Here is a 19,569-nt window from a genome sequence, read left to right as displayed (position 1 = left end):
CATTACTTAGACTTTTTTTTTTAAAACAGCACACTTGAATGTAACTATTTATTTTGTACAGATGGCTTTGATCTTTGCAATGTTTATGTAGTTTGTTGGAGATTTTTAGAGAAATATTTTAGTTTTGCACCGCTCTGAAGCTACTATTGGGGAGATGAGCGTCTGCTTTTGTAATGAGAAAAGCTAATTCAATGACTTAAACAGCTGAGTCTATTTACTCTAGGGCAGCATAACTTTAGAGGCCACCTGATAAAGGCTGTAAAATAATGAAAGGGCTGGATAGTGTGTCTATTGACAGGTTATTCCAGTTTGACAGATTGGGAAGGACCAGCAGACATGCATTTAAACTACACAAACATAGGAATAGACTGCGTGTTCAGCAATTCGACATTTTCCAGAGAGTAGTGATGCTTTGCCTGCTGGTGAGTTGGGTGTTGACTCTCTACACGCTTTCATGAGGGAGTTGGGCTAGTTCCTGACTGGGGAAGAGATTACATCAGAGGGAAGGTAATGGATTAACAGATCATTTATGCTCCATGTGATCTCCTGGACTGGTTTTGACTGACTGGGGCATTAGGTGAGAGTATTTTGTACCTTATTGGCCCTGGGTTTTTCTCTCGTTACTTTGCCTTTCCCAGGTGGTTACGTGGCTGTGGGGAGGGGTGATGGTGGTGGGGGAAATGGAAGGAGGGAGTGAGGGAGGGAGAGAGAGAGGAAGTGTTCAGTCGTCATCAATACGGGGCAGGTTTAAAGGACCAGCTGGTCATTTTTGTCTGTTGTTTTTATTTTCTGGCTATAACCCTTGGACAGATCTAACATTAACCACTTGTCCTCAACAATGCTATGGATTTTCCCTTTTTATTTTAGATTTTCAACACTTGCAGGTCACCCATTCTCCTCTCTCTACACATGGCTTTGCTTTGTCAGTGGTCTGTGGTTAGATTGATACTTGATGTCGGTAGGGGTTTAGCTGCTTTCACACTGGTGCTGTTTCAATTCACACTCCAGAAGTCTGCCGGTTGCCAGCCCTGATTGGATGCATTCCTGGAGGTTTTATCATGTGACCTCCAGCCTCCAGCCACCTCACTCCCCTTACTCTCCCCATTGGTCGCCTGACATATCCATCCTTGCACATTCCCTCTTCCCACACAAATTGGAAAGCAAACAGGCTCTCAATTACCTGATTGGATGCTTGTCTGTCAGTCAAACAGTCTTTTTATCCCAACTCCAATATTTTTATAATACATGTTCAAGGAAATTGAATAAATCATTGCAATGCCCTTGTAATTTCTTTCCCAGGGTTGCTCACAGCAGTGTCCTGGAGATTAATCTGTTGTTCCTGGAGTCTCCACGGCAATCCTAGAGGATTGACCACCTTAATCCCATCATTTACACCACTTAGATCCAGCTGCTCTGTCCTGGCCACAGGCCCATAGAGCCATGGAAGACTGGGTCTAAGTTGTAGTATAAGTGTTTGAAAGGGTTAATGTTGAGAGAGTGTAAAGAATACCTCCTATCATGATGATGTAAGAGATCACATGTGAGAGTGACTTGAAGACCGATGCAGCGTGGCTTTGAAGGAGTCACACAGACTAGTGTGAAGCTGTACATAGCTATAATATAATAAAAGGTAAAGTTCTAATTGTTCTAGACTAAGGAATTTCTCTGAGCTAGACTAACTAAGCATATTAAAGGTGGCAGCATACCAAACAAACATATAACATATGTGTCTACCTATAGCCAGGATATGAGAGACAGATTTACAGCATAAATGCCAGGAGCTGGTGCATGATTGCAGGTCTTCCAGAACCCAAATTAAAATAGCATGTCCCAAGAAAGAGCATTTTTGTATAGTCAGTGTAATATTACTTGGCCCTTGGCGTGTGCTCTGTTATTAAGAGTCAAAGGACTACAAGTAATAGCCAAAAATAAACTTGGGTTTTATTATAACTGAACTGGAACATGTGAAGACAGATGTTTACTGCACGAGATCATCTACATACATCTTACTATATTGGACTCCACCCCCAACTGCCTGGTTGCATGTGACTTGTTATCACTTCCTCTGATGATCTGCACTTGCTGTCCTTCAGGTGATCCAGTCTTAAGGTAGTCCTTGCTTAAGACAGTCCCACAACATTCCCCTTTTTTTCAAAGATAAAAACATATGTACATATTTTGTGTTTCTGACAAACTATACATGATTGCATATCTGTAAATAATGTTTTGTTTCAAATTGAACAGTCTGTAAAACGTAGAGGAGGTTTGCTTATTCTCCTATAGTTTGCTCCAATGCGCCTAAAAGAAAATGTTTTCACTACGTCCACTCAAAGTATTTAACTTGCCTTTTCCTTTTCAGATGTTGACTGACCTACGTTTCTGGCATTTTTGTTTTTATTTCGCATTTCCAGCAGTTGCTGAGGCATTTCTTGGCTCTACTGATTTTTCTCTTCGATATCTTCCCAAAGAAGGGCCTTTTCTTAAAGTCATCCAATTGCAGCACAAACTAGTTTTTCACTTGATCTTAGGGACAACTAAATGTAGTCCTACTTGTCTATGAGAAAGTATCTGGCTCTACTGACAAACCCTGGCAGGACAGTGGACACGAGAGGAATGTGAGCCTTGTTCTAAAGTAAACTAATGCATTTGAAACCTTTATTTCTCTGTTTTAGCACAGTAGTAACATTTTCAACTCCTGAATCTGACAGTTGTCAGTTCACATGCCACACCATATACTTAAGCACACAATCTTGGCTGACAATTCCATGCATTATTGAGGCAATGCTGCATTATTGGAAGCACCATCTTTTTAATTGTCATTTTAGAGTCTTGGGGTTGGCGTTTTTTAAAAAGAAATATTTTCACACAATTAAAAAGAAATCAAAGCTCTGTTCTGGCCAAAATTTATTCCTCAACAAACCGCTAAATACTGTTTTTCGCACCTATTTGCTATTTGTGCGACCTTGTTTTGTGCAAATTGCTGCATTTTTCGACATTACAAGCAGTGACTACACTTAAATTATTTAATTATCTGAAGAGACTTGAATGACCTGAGATTGTAAAAGGTGCTAAATCAATTCTTGTTTTTATATAACATACTGTAATTCCAGAAGTGTTACGAGTAAACTCTTTGCAATGTCATTTCTATTTCATGCTATCTGATTTTGTTTTTAGTTGCAAATCTTAATTTGTACAAAGGTTCTTCCAGTATCTGAATGACGTCAAGGGAAAATTGGATAGCCACTTGAAGGAAATAGACTTGCAGAGTTATGGGGATTGAGTGGGGAAGTGGGTCCGACAGTATCTCTATGGAGAGCCAGCATGGGCTCGAAGGGCTGAATGGCCTCCTTCTGTGCCGTAAATGACCTTGATTCATCCGGGTCTGGTTGTGATGTCTCTTCCCAGAGTTGAGCGCAGCTTGATGATTCCCTTGAGATACTGGTGACTCAGAACTCTGGTTAGTCTGTTTTCTTTCAGTGTTTGAAGCCTCTGTGCGTTCATTGCCAGATTTTGTTTTTCAATGCATCTGTGATGCCACAGGATTGTCACATGTAGTGTTGTCATACATCTCTCTCTGAGCTGACTCCAGTTTCTTCTGAGAAGCACACCACTGGGTGTCTGAACCTCGTATGAGCTGGGATGGTTGTATATCTTAGCATCCTCTGCAGGACCCTGCAATGTGGAAAATTGCCCAGGTATGTCCTGTACACAAAAAGCAGGACAAGTCCAACCGGGCCAATTACTGCCCCATCAGCCTACTCTCAATCATCAGTAAAGTGATGGAAGGTGTCTTCAAAAGTGCCATCAAGCTCCACTTGCTTAGTAATAACCTGCTCAGTGACGCTCAATTTGGGTTCCGCCAGGGCCACTCAGCTCCTGACCTCATTACAGCCTTGGTTCAAACATGGACAAAAGAGTTGAACTCGAGAGGTGAAGTGAGAGTGACTGCCCTTGATACCAAGGCAGGATTTGACCGAGTATGGTTTCAAGGAGCCCTAGTAAAACTGAGGTCAATGGGAACCAGGGGGAAACTCTCCGCTGGTTGGAGTCAAACCTAGCGCAAAGGAAGAAGGTTGTGGTTGTTGGAGGTCAGTCATTTGAGCTCCAGGACATCACTGCAGGAGTTCCTCAGCATTGTGTCCTAGGCCCAAGCATCTTCAGCTGCTTCATCAATGACTTTCCTTCAATCATAAGGTCAGAAGCGGGGATGTTCACTGATGATTGCACAATGTTCAACACCAGTCGTGACATCTCAGATACTGAAGCAGTCCGTGTAAAAATGCAGCAAGACTTAGACAATATCCAGGCTTGGGCTGATAGGTGGCAAGTAACATTCGTGCCACACAAGTGCCAGGCAATGACCATCTCCAACAAGAGAGAATATAACCATCTCCCCTTGACATTCAAAGGCATTACCATCGCTGAATCCCCCATTATCAACATCCTAGGGCTACAATTGACCAGAAACTGAACTGGAGTAGCCATATAAATAACATGGCTACAAGAACAGGTCAGAGGCTAGGAATTTTGTGGCGAGCAACTTACTTCCTGACTCCCCAAAGCATGTCCACCATCTACAAGGCAGAAGTCAGGAGTGTGATGGAATACTCTCCACTTGCCTGGATGGGTGCAGCTCCAACAAAACTCAAGAAGCTCGACACCATCTAGAACAAAGCAGCCCACTTGATTGCATGGGAACACCATCACCTGCAAGTTCCCCTCCAAGTCACACACCATCCTGACTTGGAACTATATCGTCGTTCCTTCACTGTCACTGGGTCAAAATCCTGGAACTCCCTTCCTAACAGCACTGTGGATGTAACTACCCCACTTGGACTGCAGCAGTTCAAGAAGGCAGCTCACCACCACCTTCTCAAGGGCAACTAGAGATGGACAATAAATGCTGCCTAGCCAACGACGCTTATATCCCATGAATGAATAAAAAAAAAATTAACATGAATAATATCATGTTTATTGTATTTTGGCACAGCTACAAAAACTCGTATTTATGTAGTGTTTTGTAGATAGGTATATTCAATATGAAAGCTGTTAGGGAGGGAGAGGTAGCACATTTTGGGATCTTCTGGTCATTTTGCAGAATAGTTTTGGATTTAATAAGTTACCTTTAACTCTTATGTCATGCAGCATAGTCTATTTACATAATTTTAAAGAAAATAGCTCCAAGACAATAGTTAATTATGACACTAATGAGCGAAACTCTTTTAGGACAGGGTTTAAACTGCAAAGAACATGTGATAAAACCAGTAACCAGTGAAGATAGTTCTCTAGTTGATCCCTAGGTATGCTAAATGATTTAGATGTTGGTCAAATATAAGCATTTTCTGGTACATAATGAGTAAGGGCCAATCTATAAGAGTGGTCTGAGATAGCTGAATCAAAAACAAAACATAACTCAAAGCTACTCTCTTTGGCCTTCAGCAGTGTCTCCATTTTCTTTTGTTCTGACTGTTTTAATTCTATGCTTTGTATCTTGACCCCCCGCCACCTTGAATTCTCGTGATTGGCATGTATTGTCTAAACTGAAAATTTGTCCAAGTACACGGATATACTGAAAAATTCCAATTGCTCTGGGTGATTGCCTATTATGCATCCGTGTCTCTACATATGTGTCCGCCTATGCACACACACAAGGATGTTTCACTCTCTTAACTGGTCTCCTAATTCCTGCTCAATATTTGCTGCCCTCTTTCTGCCTGTGAATATTCTTGCATATCTGTGCATCAGGGTGTGCATGCATGCAATGTGTGTTTGCATGCACGTGTGTTCATTTGTGTGTCTGTTTATGTGTATGTGTGTGCGCACGTGTCTGTGTGTTTGCATGTGTTTGTGCATGTGTGTGTTTGTGTGTATGGTATCCATATGCAGGTGTTTGCCTGCGCATGTATGTGTGTACACGCATATGTGTTTGCGTGCGTGTGCACATGCGTGTGGGGAAAGGTATTATAGAATTTCACATCTTCCTTTATTTGTACTTATTATAATTCCTGTATGGTCCTTGAGAACAATCCATGCAAGACAGTCAGTCAAATCCTAAATCATAGCTTTCGCATGGAACATAAAAGAGAAAAAAAAGCAAGCTGAAATGCAATGCTAGGTTTTCCACAAGGAAACATTAAGTCCCTGGTAGTCCAGTGCGCAGGACAAAAAGGAACCAGGAGTATCAACCTTGGCTAGTTTTTACCATATCTGCTGAGGAGTGCCCCGCCTAGCAGCCCTGCACAGCTGCACAGAGACATTATTCTATTAGGGGGAAGAGGAAGGAATCCTTATTGAATTTGTTACATTTCATTGAGCAAGAGTAAAGTAATAGTGAGAGATTTCCTACCTCAGTGATGTCAATGGCTATCTAGAAAGGGCGTTTTAACATTTTGACAATCAAACATATCAGCCTGGATTTTAATTAAATACTGCGCTGCGCAGTGGTGCTCTGTTAACTCGGCGGCCTTCCGACATGGAAATGCTGCCGAGGACCCCCCGTGATATTACAACGGGGGCTCATTTAAATAGAGGGGGCAGAGTGGCCGCCCCTGATGATATGGAGGGGGGCTGCCGCCGTGTCCCTGGCAATGACATCCATCACCACCGCGCAGACACCTGCACCACTTTTAAAGGGCTTTAGGCCTTAGATGAAGTTTTAATTTTTAAAGGCAAAGTAATCGGCATTTTTATGAAGCAGATAATAAAGAGATGGAGACCCGTTTCCAACACCCCAATTCTCATTTCAATTCCCCAAAATAACCAAAACATGCCTTTTTCCCTTTACCCCCCCCAACTTTCTAACATTTGGCCTATAACCCCTTCTCCTCATCCCCACATCCAATAAAAATTGATTTCCCTGCTCCTCCGCCACTCCCGCTCTGAAAATTTTATTCCTTGCCCCTCCCCACCAGGTTCTCGCTTCGGAACTCCATGTGGAGTTCCGAAGGCGCATGAAGGACAAACGGCGGCTATAAAATTGGTGTGGGCCGGCCGCCGCCGGTAAGTTTATTTGCATCTCATTTGGAATGATTTGCATAGGAATATGAAGGGTCCACCGCCAAGCGGTGGGGGGGGCGGTGGTGGGGGTGCTGTACTGAGTCCCCCCACTGCCAGTAATATGCAGTGGGCACTTCTCGACGTCACTGGTCAAGGCAGGTCTCTCTCCGTAGAATTTTACCGGCCCCCACTCCATGACTCGTGGCATCGAGGGGCTGGTAAAATTCAGCCCATGATGTGTCATTGTCAATCACTTGTCTTACTTGAGGGAAGGAGGAATTTTGCCAGCTTAAGGCAAAGCGGTCAACCTTTAGGCAATAAAACAGGAATTCCTTCCCTACTGCATGGCATGGTGCTATTTTGTATCTCAAAGAGAAAGGAAAATTACTGTTGTTTAGCAAACAAATAAATTGTTGCATAATACCGTTCCAGCAGATTGACAAATTAGCAGCTGGTGGACAGAAGAGGGGCCATTCACAGCAAAAAGAAACATGAGTGGGAATGAGTAGTCACTAAATCAACACAAGGACATGAGTCGCACAGAACAGAAAAAATTGAACTTTTTAAAACACAAAGTAACATCTTTGTGTATCTCCAATTTCATCCGCCCCTTTCCTGATGGTCCAGATTCTTCATCTCTGTTAACCAACATTTTTCCCCAAAACAATCCCATGAAACTCATTTCGTTGGTCATTCACCTACACACAAAATGTCTGCTGTGTTTACCGACATCGCAAAAAAGAAAGTCTTGCATTTATAAAGCAACTCCTACAACCACCAGTCATCCCAATGTGTGTTGCAGCCAATGAAGTAATTTTTGAAATGTAGTCACTGTTGGATTGTAGGAAACATGGCAGCCAATTTGCACACAGCAAGCTCCCACAAATTAGCAATGTGATGACCAGATAATTTTTATGATGTTGATTGAGGAAAAAATATTGGTCAGCACATGGAGACAACTCCTCTGTTCTTCTTGAAAACATCACCAAGGAATCTTTAACATCCACCTGAGAGGGCAGACAATGCCAGAAATACAGTACTCCTGCAGCAATGCTCTGGAATGCCAGGCTAGACTATTGTACTCAAGTCCATGACAGAACTTGAGCCCACGGCCTGCATAGCTTACAGGCAAAGATACCACCAACTGAGCCACCACTGACACATGAATGACTGCACTTCAAATGTAATACATCTGTTGTGAATTATTTTGAGACGTTCTGATGTCACAGTTGTGCTAATGTAATATAATGTAATATAGGTTCTTCTCATTCTGGAATTCAGTTCCATGGACACTGGCAGCTTTCCACTTCTTCCAGAGGCACAGAGATTTGGTTGATTTGGCAATTCTGTCATGGAGGGCATCAAAGCCAAGATTGATTCTATCCTCATGCAATGTTTTGGTACAGCGGCTTTTTTCGGGAGCTGATAGTGCGAGCGAGCTAACAGCTGAGAGGTCAGTTTCAGGTTAAAGTTAATTACCTTTTGTTTCGGCGGACCAGGGGACTGCTGGATAAGTGAGGTTACATATTTGGGTGGTTGCTTTACCCGAAACAGTACTCAGGTAGTGTCTCCCACCCATCCTCCTCCTCTAACTTAAAAAAAAAGGACTCTGGTGTGTTGATAAGGTAAGCGTTTTATTTAAAAAGTTCTGTCCGTCGGATTGATAAGCTAACAAGTTTTGACTTTTTTTTTGGTTTTTCAGTAGATTTGTTGGGAATTTAGAATAGAGGGAATGGAGGTTAAGGCAGTTGAATGTTCCTCCTGCAGAATGTGGGAGGTAAGGGTCGCCAAGAGTGTCCCTGCTGACTGCATCTGCGGGAAGTGCACCCAACTCCAGCTCCTCGAGGACCGCGTTAGGGAACTGGAGCTGGAGCTGGATGAACTTCGGATCATTCGGGAGGCGGAGGGGGTTATTGAGAGGAGTTATAGGGAGGTAGTCACACCTCAGGTAAAAGAAGTAGGTAGATGGGTTACCGTCAGGGGAAGGAGAGGGAACCAGCAGGCAGTGCAGGGATCCCCTGTGGCCGTTTCCCTCAACAACAGGTATACCGTTTTGGATACTGTTGCGGGGGACGACTTACCAGGGGTAAGCAATGGGGTACAGGTCTCTGGCACAGAGTCTGTCCCTGTTGCTCAGAAGGGAAATGGGAAGAGGAGCAGAGCATTAGTCATTGGGGACTCCATAGTTAGGGGAACAGATAGGAGGTTCTGTGGGAACGAGAGAGACTCATGGTTGGTGTGTTGCCTCCCAGGTGCCAGGGTTCGTGATGTCTCGGATCGTGTTTTTGGGATCCTTAAGGGGGAGGGGGAGCAGCCCCAAGTCGTGGTCCACATAGGCACCAACGACATAGGTAGGAAGAGAGATGGGGATTTAAGGCAGAAATTCAGGGAGCTAGGGTGGAAGCTTAGAGCGAGAACAAACAGAGTTGTTATCTCTGGGTTGTTGCCCGTGCCACGTGCTAGCAAAGCGAGGAATAGGGAGAGAGAGGAGTTGAACACGTGGCTGCAGGGATGGTGCAGGAGGGAGGGTTTTGTTTTCCTGGATAATTGGGGCTCTTTCTGGGGTAGGTGGGACCTCTACAAACAGGATGGTCTTCACCTGAACCAGAGGGGTACCAATATCCTGGGGGGGAGATTTGCTAGTGCTCTTCGGGGGGGGTTTAAACTAATTCAGCAGGGGAATGGGAACCTAAATTGTAGTTCCAGTGTACAGGATGTTGAGAGTAGTGAGGTCAGGGATAAGGTTACAAGGACGCAAGAGGGCACTGGCAAGCAAGAACTTGGTTTAAAGTGTGTCTACTTCAACGCCAGGAGCATCCGGAATAAGGTGGGTGAGCTTGCAGCATGGGTTGGTACCTGGGATCTCGATATTGTGGCCATTTCGAAGACATGGGTAGAGCAGGGGCAGGAATGGATGTTGCAGGTTCCGGGATTTAGATGTTTCAGTAAGAACAGAGAAGATGGTAAAAGAGGGGAGGGTGTGGCATTGTTAATCAAGGAAAGTATTACAGCAGCAGAAAGGACGTTTGAGGACTCGTCTACTGAGGTAGTATGGGCCGAGGTTAGAAACAGGAGAGGTGAGGTCACCCTGTTGGGAGTTTTCTATAGACCTCCGAATAGTTCCAGAGATGTAGAGGAAAGGATAGCAAAGATGATTCTCGACAGGAGCGAGAGTAACAGGGTAGTTGTTATGGGGGACTTTAACTTTCCAAATATTGACTGGAAATACTATAGTTCGAGTACTTTAGATGGGTCAGTTTTTGTCCAGTGTGTGCAGGAGGGTTTTCTGACACAGTATGTAGACAGGCCAACCAGGGGCGATGCCACATTGGATTTGGTACTGGGTAATGAACCCGGCCAGGTGTTAGATTTAGATGTAGGTGAGCACTTTGGTGATAGTGATCACAATTCGGTTAGGTTTACCTTAGCGATGGGCAGGGACAGGTATATACCGCAGGGCAAGAATTATAGCTGGGGGAAAGGAAATTATGATGTGATTAGGCAAGATTTAGGATGCGTAGGATGGGGATGGGCACAATAGAAATGTGGAGCTTATTCAAGGAGCAGCTACTGCGTGTCCTTGATAAGTATGTACCTGTCAGGCAGGGAGGAAGTTGTCGAGTGAGGGAGCCGTGGTTTACTAAAGAAGTTGAAGCGCTTGTCAAGAGGAAGAAGAAGGCTTATGTTAGGATGAGATGTGAAGGCTCAGTTAGGGCGCTTGAGAGTTACAAGCTAGCCAGGAAGGATCTAAAGGGAGAGCTAAGAAGAGCGAGGAGAGGACACGAGAAGTCATTGGCGGATAGGATCAAGGAAAACCCTAAGGCTTTCTATAGGTATATCAGGAATAAATGAATGACTAGAGTTAGATTAGGGCCAATCAAGGATAGTAGTGGGAAGTTGTGTGTGGAATCAGAGGAGATAGGGGAAGCGTTAAATGAATATTTTTCGTCAGTATTTACAGTAGAGAAAGAAAATGTTGTTGAGGAGAATACTGAGATAGAGACTACTAGGCTAGATGGGATTGAGGTTCACAAGGAGGAGGTGTTAGCAATTTTGGAAAGTATGAAAATAGATAAGTCCCCTGGGCCAGATGGGATTTATCCTAGGATTCTCTGGGAAGCTAGGGAGGAGATTGCAGAGCCTTTGTCCTTGATCTTTATGCCGTCATTGTCGACAGGAATAGTGCCAGAAGACTGGAGGATAGCAAATGTTGTCCCCTTGTTCAAGAAGGGGAGTAGAGACAGCCCTGGTAATTATAGACCTGTGAGCCTTACTTCGGTTGTGGGTAAAATGTTGGAAAAGGTTATAAGAAATAGGATTTATAATCATCTTGAAAATAATAAGTTCATTAGCGATAGTCAGCACGGTTTTGTGAAGGGTAGGTCGTGCCTCACAAACCTTTACTGAGTTTTTCGAGAAGGTGACCAAACAGGTGGATGAGGGTAAAGCCGTGGATGTGGTGTATATGGATTTCAGTAAGGCGTTTGATAAGGTTCCCCACGGTAGGCTGTTGCAGAAAATACGGAAGTATGGGATTGAAGGTGATTTAGAGCTTTGGATCAGAAATTGGCTAGCTGAAAGAAGACAGAGGGTGGTGGTTGATAGAAAATGTTCATCCTGGAGTTTAGTTACAAGTGGTGTACCGCAAGGATCTGTTTTGGGGCCACTGCTGTTTGTCATTTTTATAAATGACCTGGAAGAGGGTGTAGAAGGGTGGGTTAGTAAATTTGCGGATGATACGAAGGTCGGTGGAGTTGTGGATAGTGCCGAAGGATGTTGTAGGTTACAGAGGGACATAGATAGGCTGCAGAGCTGGGCTGAGAGATGGCAAATGGAGTTTAATGTGGAAAAGTGTGAGGTGATTCACTTTGGAAGGAGTAACAGGAATGCAGAGTACTGGGCTAATGGGAAGATTCTTGGTAGTGTAGATGAGCAGAGAGATCTTGGTGTCCAGGTACATAAATCCCTGAAAGTTGCTACCCAGGTTAATAGGGCTATTAAGGAGGCATATGGTGTGTTAGCTTTTATTAGTAGGGGGATCGAGTTTCGGAGCCACGAGGTTATGCTGCAGCTGTACAAAACTCTGGTGCGGCCGCACCTGGAGTATTGCGTGCAGTTCTGGTCACCGCATTATAGGAAGGATGTGGAAGCTTTGGAAAGGGTGCAGAGGAGATTTACTAGGATGTTGCCTGGTATGGAGGAAAGGCTGAGGGACTTGAGGTTGTTTTCGTTGGAGAGAAGGAGGAGGAGAGGTGACTTAATAGAGACATATAAGATAATCAGAGGGTTAGATAGGGTGGATAGTGAGAGTCTATTTCCCCGGATGGTGATGACAAACACGAGGGGACATAGCTTTAAGTTGAGGGGTGATAGATATAGGACAGATGTTAGAGGTAGTTTCTTTACTCAGAGAGTAGTAGGGACGTGGAACGCCCTGCCTGCAACAGTAGTGGACTCGCCAACTTTAAGGGCATTTAAGTGGTCATTGGATAGACATATGGATGAAAATGGAATAGTGTAGGTCAGATGGTTTCACAGGTCGGCGCAACATCGAGGGCCAAAGGGCCTGTACTGCGCTGTTATGTTCTATGTTCTAATGTCCAAGCTCACAGAATCTGCAGTGAGGACCCACCAGATGTCGATTAGTAAAAGGTACGCTGCCTGAATTTACCCCAACCTCATCCAATGAGGAGGGTAAATGTACCACTCCAATAGTAATCCCCGCTGAGATAAGCCAACTCATATATACAAGAAATCAAGCTTGATTCCCCCTATACAGGGTAATGCTTCACTCGGGGCACATAGATCAGGGCCAGCTGAAGAGAATTTTCTGAAGAGAAATCATAGCTCAGAAAGGAAGGAAGGACTGCAGTTCCTTAATAATGCCTCTTCCCAACTTGATTTTTTCCTTTCTGATGTTCTGATGAAAGGTCATCGACCTGAAACATTAACTTTGCTTTTCTCTCCAGAGATGCTGCCTGACCTGCCGCATATTTACAGCATTTGCTGTTTTTGTTCTGATTTTCTCGTTTGCTGGTCTAAATGCAGGTGAGAAACCTGCCACAAACTGATGTGATGGCTCGTGGCTAGCACAATCATTAAAGAGAGAAAGACTTCAGGATGTCTCAAAATGCTTTACAGCCAATTATGTACTTTTAAAGTGTGGTCACTGTTGTAAGAAATGTTGCAGCCAATTTTCACACAGCAAACTTCCACAAACAGCAACACAAAAATGATCAAATAATGTGTTTTAATTATGTTCAGGGCAGAATATTACACAGAATTACCAAGAAATTTACAGCATCGAAACAGGCAAATAGTCTATGCTGGGGTTGATACTCCTCATGAGCTTTCGTCCAATCCAATTACTTCCTTCCATCCTGCCCCCTCTCCCCCACCCCGCCATATCCCTCTGCTTCCTTCTCCCTCATATATATGCCAAGTCTCCCCTTAAATGCTTCAATGCGATCTGCATCAACCACTCCATGTGGCTATGTGTTCCACATTGTCACCACCCGCTGTGTAAATAAATTCATCACAAAATCATTTATTTGATCTCTTGGTGACTACATTATATTTATACCTCTTGTTCTGGACAGAACAGTTTTGCTACAGAATCTATTTTTAGTGACAAAATAACGGTAGATAAATTCCATTTTTCATTGGGATAAGGAAGGCTTTTGTGGGCATGTGTGTATGGTTGTACCATGTGAGAGCTTGATATAATATACTAGAACATATGCTAAACATTTATAAAACACTGGTTAAGCCTCAAAGAAAAGAAAGACTTGTATTTATATAGAGCTTTGCACGACCTTAGGACTTTCCAAAGCGCTTGATGGCTAAAAAGTACTTTTTTTGAATCGTAGTTACTTTTGTACTGTAGGAACCACAGAAGTCAATTTGCACACAGCAAGATCCCACAAACAGCAATGAGATAATGACCATATCTATGTTCGTCCTGTTGATTGTGGGATAAATATTGACCAGGACACCAGGGAGAACTCCCCTGCTCTTTAAAATTGTGTCATGAATTTTTTTACATCTGCCTTACAAAAGGCAGACTGAGCCTCAATTTATCCTCTCCACTGAAAGACAGCTCCTCTAACAGTACAGAACTCCTGCAGTATTGCACTGAAGCCTAGAATTCATGCTCAAGTCTTTGGCATTGGACTTGAACCTCAGAGATAACAGTGGTACCAACTGAACCACAGCTGACACTTAAGCTGCACAATTGTGTTCAGTTTGGGGCACCACACTTTAGGAAGTATGTTAAGACCTTGGAGAGGGTACAGAAGAGATTTACTTGAAAGGTACAGGAGATGAGGGATTTCAGTTACATGGAGAGACTGGAGAAGCTGGAATTATTCTCCTTAGAGAAGAGGAGGTTGAGAGGAAATTTGATAGAGATGTTCAAAATCAAGAGGGGCCTGGACAGAGTAGATTAGACAGAAACTATTCCCATTGGCAGAAGGGTTGGTAACCAGAAGACACAGATTTAAGGCGATTGGAAAAAGAACCAGAGGTGACAGGAGGAAACACTTTTTTGCACAGTGAGTTGTGGAATGCACTTGCTGAAACGATGGTAGAAACAGATTCAATAGTAACCTTCAAAAGTGAATTGGATATACGCTTCAAGGGAAAAATGATTACAGGGCTATAGGGACAGAGCATAGGAGTGGGATTAATTGTATAGCTGTACCAAAGTGTCGGCAAATGCACAATGGGCCAGATGGCTTTCTTCTGTGTTGTATCATTCTGTGAGCTATGATTTAGAGATGGGCAAAAAATGCTGGCCAGCCAGCAATGCCTACATCACATGAAAGAGTAAAAAAAAAAGTTCTACGACACATGAACCATTAACTCACACAGCACAGAGTTGTTTTCACATTGTGACCTTCCTGAGGTAAAACACCACAGTTATTTGCTGTTGGCTATGAAGCCTGCCATTGGGGTCTGGTCAAACAGGTGACACTAGTTTTCTGTGTATCCATAATGACTACACTTAGAGGAAGGGTCATGATGACATGACATTGTCAAGTTCCATTCGGAGCAGCCAGTGGGAAAACTTCACTCTTACACACAAACACACACATAGGAGACTTTCCTTGATTAACAAGTGTGGTTCTACATGGGAAATAAATACAAAAAGGCTCATTTTGTGACATGCATACTTTGCACCTTCCTGAGCCAGGTCTATTCAAAAGGGAAAGTTAGCATTACAATTGACCTCAGCAACTTGGCTACAAAAGGGGATGAAATCAGCCATCTTCTCTTGCTCTTGATTGCCATTGAGTGACTCCTGCTGTACACATACGGTCCTTGGGTGGCACAGGAAGAGGGTTAGCTTTGCGCCACTCTATACCATATAAAGGCCGACAAGACTCACAACCAACATACATAGCAACTTAGAGAACCAGTGAAAACTGGCACAATGCTAAAAAGGGTGACTGTTCAAAATAGCTCTGAATATAATTCTCCTGGCATAATACTTGTTTTGTTTTATCTCAGTCTCCCTGACAGCTGAGTTCAGCTGATTCTTCATGTTCCATTGTACACACTTCATTCATCTACAATATGCTAACTATCCCATCATGCTCTATGCTTTTGCCAAGCTATTTGACCTGTAGTGGTACACTGTGCTATAGGACTTCCATGTAATCATGCAATGTACGCTAAAAATTGCAACAGTTGAGCTGCAATCTCTCAAAATTCACAGGACAGGGAGATGCAGATTAGTTTTCTGTTGGGATAGCTAGGCCAATGTGCTGTGTGCAATGAAAGTAATGTAACTTTCCAGTAATCTTACACTTATTGTTGCGACAGCAGCTCTGCCCATGTGAACTCAGGAGGAGTCATTGCTAAATCAGACTGGTGAATTTTGCCTTTGGGCAGGAGGGTAGTCAGTTTTGACTGAGAGCTTACACTACAGTTAGGTTAGGTAAGAATATATAGACTGTAGGGGAGAGGTGGTTCTGCCCTCGGCTAAAGGCCCAAAATGTCAACACAAACTTTCTTACAAAGACATCATTCTGTAAATAGGAGTAAGGCAGTCCACCAATGTGGAATCGTGTAGTGAATTCATTACTTTCTTCACTAACAGGAAGTGAAGTGAGTTTCAATTATAACCGGTTTCTTGCACATTTACCTTACTGTGAGATAAAGCATCTTATTGATTTGCAGCTGGCCTTTGGAGGGACGGAGTAGCATTTGTCAGACATGAATATTCAGTTTACTGCTCAAGTTGAATACTATTGTCAGACAGCAACACTTGTATTTACACTGTTATGAATGGTGGACCTGATAGTATGATTTGGTTTTAAAAATTGTGATTTTTAATGTAGTGTAAAAAAGATGGAGTCGGTGGAGACAGGTGACCTCACACCACCTTTACGTAGAGACATGACAGGGATCCTGGTTACCATGCAAACAAGAAACCCAGATCAAAGATCCTTTTGAAAGCAAACGGCAAGGTTGTAACACCTGAAGAACAATGGGATTCACGCTCTCAGACTCTCAGATCACAAACAGGGAGCCAGGGGCTCTGAAGTTTCAATCTTGAGTTAAAATTTTTAACACCTTTTTTTTATTCGTTTCATGGGATGTGGATGTCTCAGGCCAGGCCTGCATTTATTGCCCGTTCCTAATGGCTCATGAGAAGGTGGTGGTGAGCTGCCTTCTTGAACCGCTGTAGTCCAAGTGGGGTAGGTACACCCATAGTGCTATTAGGAAGGGAGTTCCAGGATTTTGACCCAGTGACAGTGAGGAATGCCGATATAGTTCTAAGACAGGTTGGTGTGTGGCTTGGAGGTGAACATGCAGGTGGTGGTGTTCCTGAGCATCTGCTGCCCTTGTCCTTCTAGGTGGTAGAGGTCACGGGTTTGGAAGGTGCTGCCTAAGCAACCTTGGTGCATTGCTGGAAACAAAGGAAGGCCCCGCTGGTTCTGCTGTGGCCAGGCTTGTGGACTCTGCATATTGGAAAAGACAAATGCCATTGACTTTTGATTGTGGATAAATTCAACAGGCCTTCAGAAGTCTGGCAGGCTATAATGAAGACTGGAAGACAAAGACCATCAATGGCAGCCTCAGAAGAGAGAGAGAGAATACACCTGCTCTCAGAAGACTGATACAATGAAAGGCTGCTAAGACTTGAACCCATTTCGAAAGCTGAGATTTGCAGAAGAAAAAGACCAACAGGGTCAACAAAAATCGCTTATTCATGTCAAAAGTGCTTGGAAGAAGTGAGCAACAAGGACATTGACTTTGAGAAAGACTGGGGAGATCCAACCCATTGCAACTGGGAGGAATTTGGGACTTTTAAGTGTAAAGATATTGCTTCAATGAGTACACTGTAGTATATAAATGTGGTGTGGGGTTTTCAAGTGTGTTGATAAGCTAAGGGAAATACCTTTCTCTATAATTTAGTGTATTAGATACTTACAAAGTACTATTTAGTTAAGGATGATTTTTTTTTAGTTTAGTTGTTGTAGTATGAGTCTTAAAACATGAAATCTTGTGTATTTCTTTAAATTGGTGTGGGGAGTTCCTGTCTCTGGTTTTAATGTTAACAGTCTCACTGAGGTCGCAATAATACATAGCAGCACCGTTAACGTAGTTAAATTTCCCAAGGCACTTCTCAGGAGCATTATCAAGCAAAATTTGACCCTGAGCCACATGAAGAGATTTTCAGACATGGTCAAAGAGGTAGGTTTAAGAAACATCTTAAAGGAGGAAAGAGAGGTAGAGAGGTTTCGGGAGGCAATTCCTAGAGCTTAGGGCCTAAGTAGCTGAAGGCACGGTCGCCAATGATGAAGTGATGAAAATTTGGGATTCGCAAGAGATCAGAAGTTGAGAGGCGCAGAGATCTTGGAGGGTTACATGGCTGGAGGAGCTTGCAGAGATAGGGAAGGACGTGGATGAAAACAAGGTTGAGAATTTTAAAATCGAGACATTGCTGGAGCAGGAGCCAATGTAGGTCAGCGATTACATTACACTAATTTTAATTTCCAATGGCCCTTCTGCCATTTAAAGCATTACCAGCTCTCAAGTGCCAAAAGGCATCCCATGTGTCCAGGGTTGCTATGGCATAATTAACAGGAAGTACTTTGAATGACATACTGGATTCTCATAACTTAGCTATCACTATAATACACTTGTGTATATATGGCTAGATGCAATGAAGTTCAAAGTGATTCCTGACAACGCAGCCGGCCACTGACGTCATCAGGCTACCCCAAGGTGTGCACATGCGCAGACAGGCTCCTGCTCTCTGCGCGTGCGCTGCGTTCCGACTTGCCAGGACTGGTTAGCGCATGCGCTGATGACATCATCGCATGACGTGTGCATCTTCGGGCAACGCGCCTGGTCGGCCTCTGCACATGCACTTTACGCATACAGCAATGCAACGCCAACGGGTATTCACTCATGCGTCAAGCTCCGCTGCCCCCCTCACTGTCCTCTCCGGCCGCTCCGCTCTTTCAGCCGCTCCACTTCCCCCTCGCTGTTCTCTCCAGCCGCTCTGCTCCCCGCCTCGCTGTTCTCTCCAGCCGCTCTGCTCCCCCCTCGCTGTTCTCTCCAGCCATTCCGCTCTTTCGGCCGCTCCGTTCCCCCCCCCATCCCCGGCCCGCACGCTTGCCCACTCCGCTACCCCCCCCCACCCCCGTCCCCAGCCTGCTCCACTCCCCCCACCGGCCCATCCCGCTCTGCTCCCTCCCCGTCCCCGGCCCGCTCAGCTCCCCCCCCCACCACCCACTGTCCCCGGCCTCAGCCTGCTCCACTCCCCCCACCCCCCTAGCCGGCTCGCTTTCTCCCTCCCGCCATTGTGTGCTGCCATGTGTTTAGGTTAGGTTGCCTTCGTGTGATTAATTGAGCAGCTCCATTTTTAGTCCTGGCAGCTGCCTGAAGTCGCAGACTGTGACGTTTTAGTGGTACAAGCTGCATTTGCGCATGTGCCGCTGCAGCGCCACCTAGTTGTAGCGTTGTCAGCAAACGCAGCCATTGAAGTTTGGTGGCAGGAAACCTTTGCATTTGTCCAACTCTCTTGCCTATGCTTGCCCCTGTTCTGCCAAGAATCAATGAGAGAGAGGAAGAAAATGCCAGCAATCCTGTTAACAGTGAGAAGGAGGATGGAGTCACAGGTGACAGATCAGCCAGCACAAAGGTGAAAAGTTCAGAGGTCACTTCTATGTCATAACTGATTATGAAGGATCTGTAATCTGATCGGCTAAGGCACAAGGATGTTAAATGGGGACAGAGATGCTGGAAACATCTCAGCAGGTCGGGCAACATCTGTGCTAAAAAACGGAGTTAACATTTGAGGTTGATGGCTGACATAACACATGCCATTTTTGCGCTTGGCTTAACTGTAAAGTGCTCTCTGTTCTGATGATAGATCACCAACCATAAATGCTTCTCTCTCCACAGATTCTGCCTGTCCCGCCGCATTTTTCCAAAATTTTCTGTTTTTATTTCAGATTTCCAGCATCTGCAGTATATTGCTTTTGATATTTAATGGCGATATGGGAAAAAGGCTGTTTGAAGTATCAGTTATGCCAAATGCAAAAACAGAATGAG

General features: G+C 44.1%; 1 long non-coding RNA gene across 1 annotated transcript in view; it reads right to left on the bottom strand.

Annotated features, from left to right (window-relative positions):
* LOC137375786 (uncharacterized) overlaps positions 1-19,569 on the bottom strand; it is a 49,315-nt gene that overhangs the window by 20,541 nt on the left and 9,205 nt on the right. The gene's annotated exons all lie outside the window — the stretch shown is intronic.

Source organism: Heterodontus francisci, chromosome 12 (genome assembly GCF_036365525.1).
Source record: "Heterodontus francisci isolate sHetFra1 chromosome 12, sHetFra1.hap1, whole genome shotgun sequence".
Taxonomy (NCBI): Eukaryota; Metazoa; Chordata; class Chondrichthyes; order Heterodontiformes; family Heterodontidae; genus Heterodontus; species Heterodontus francisci.
This window is presented reverse-complemented; position numbering and strand designations above follow the sequence as displayed.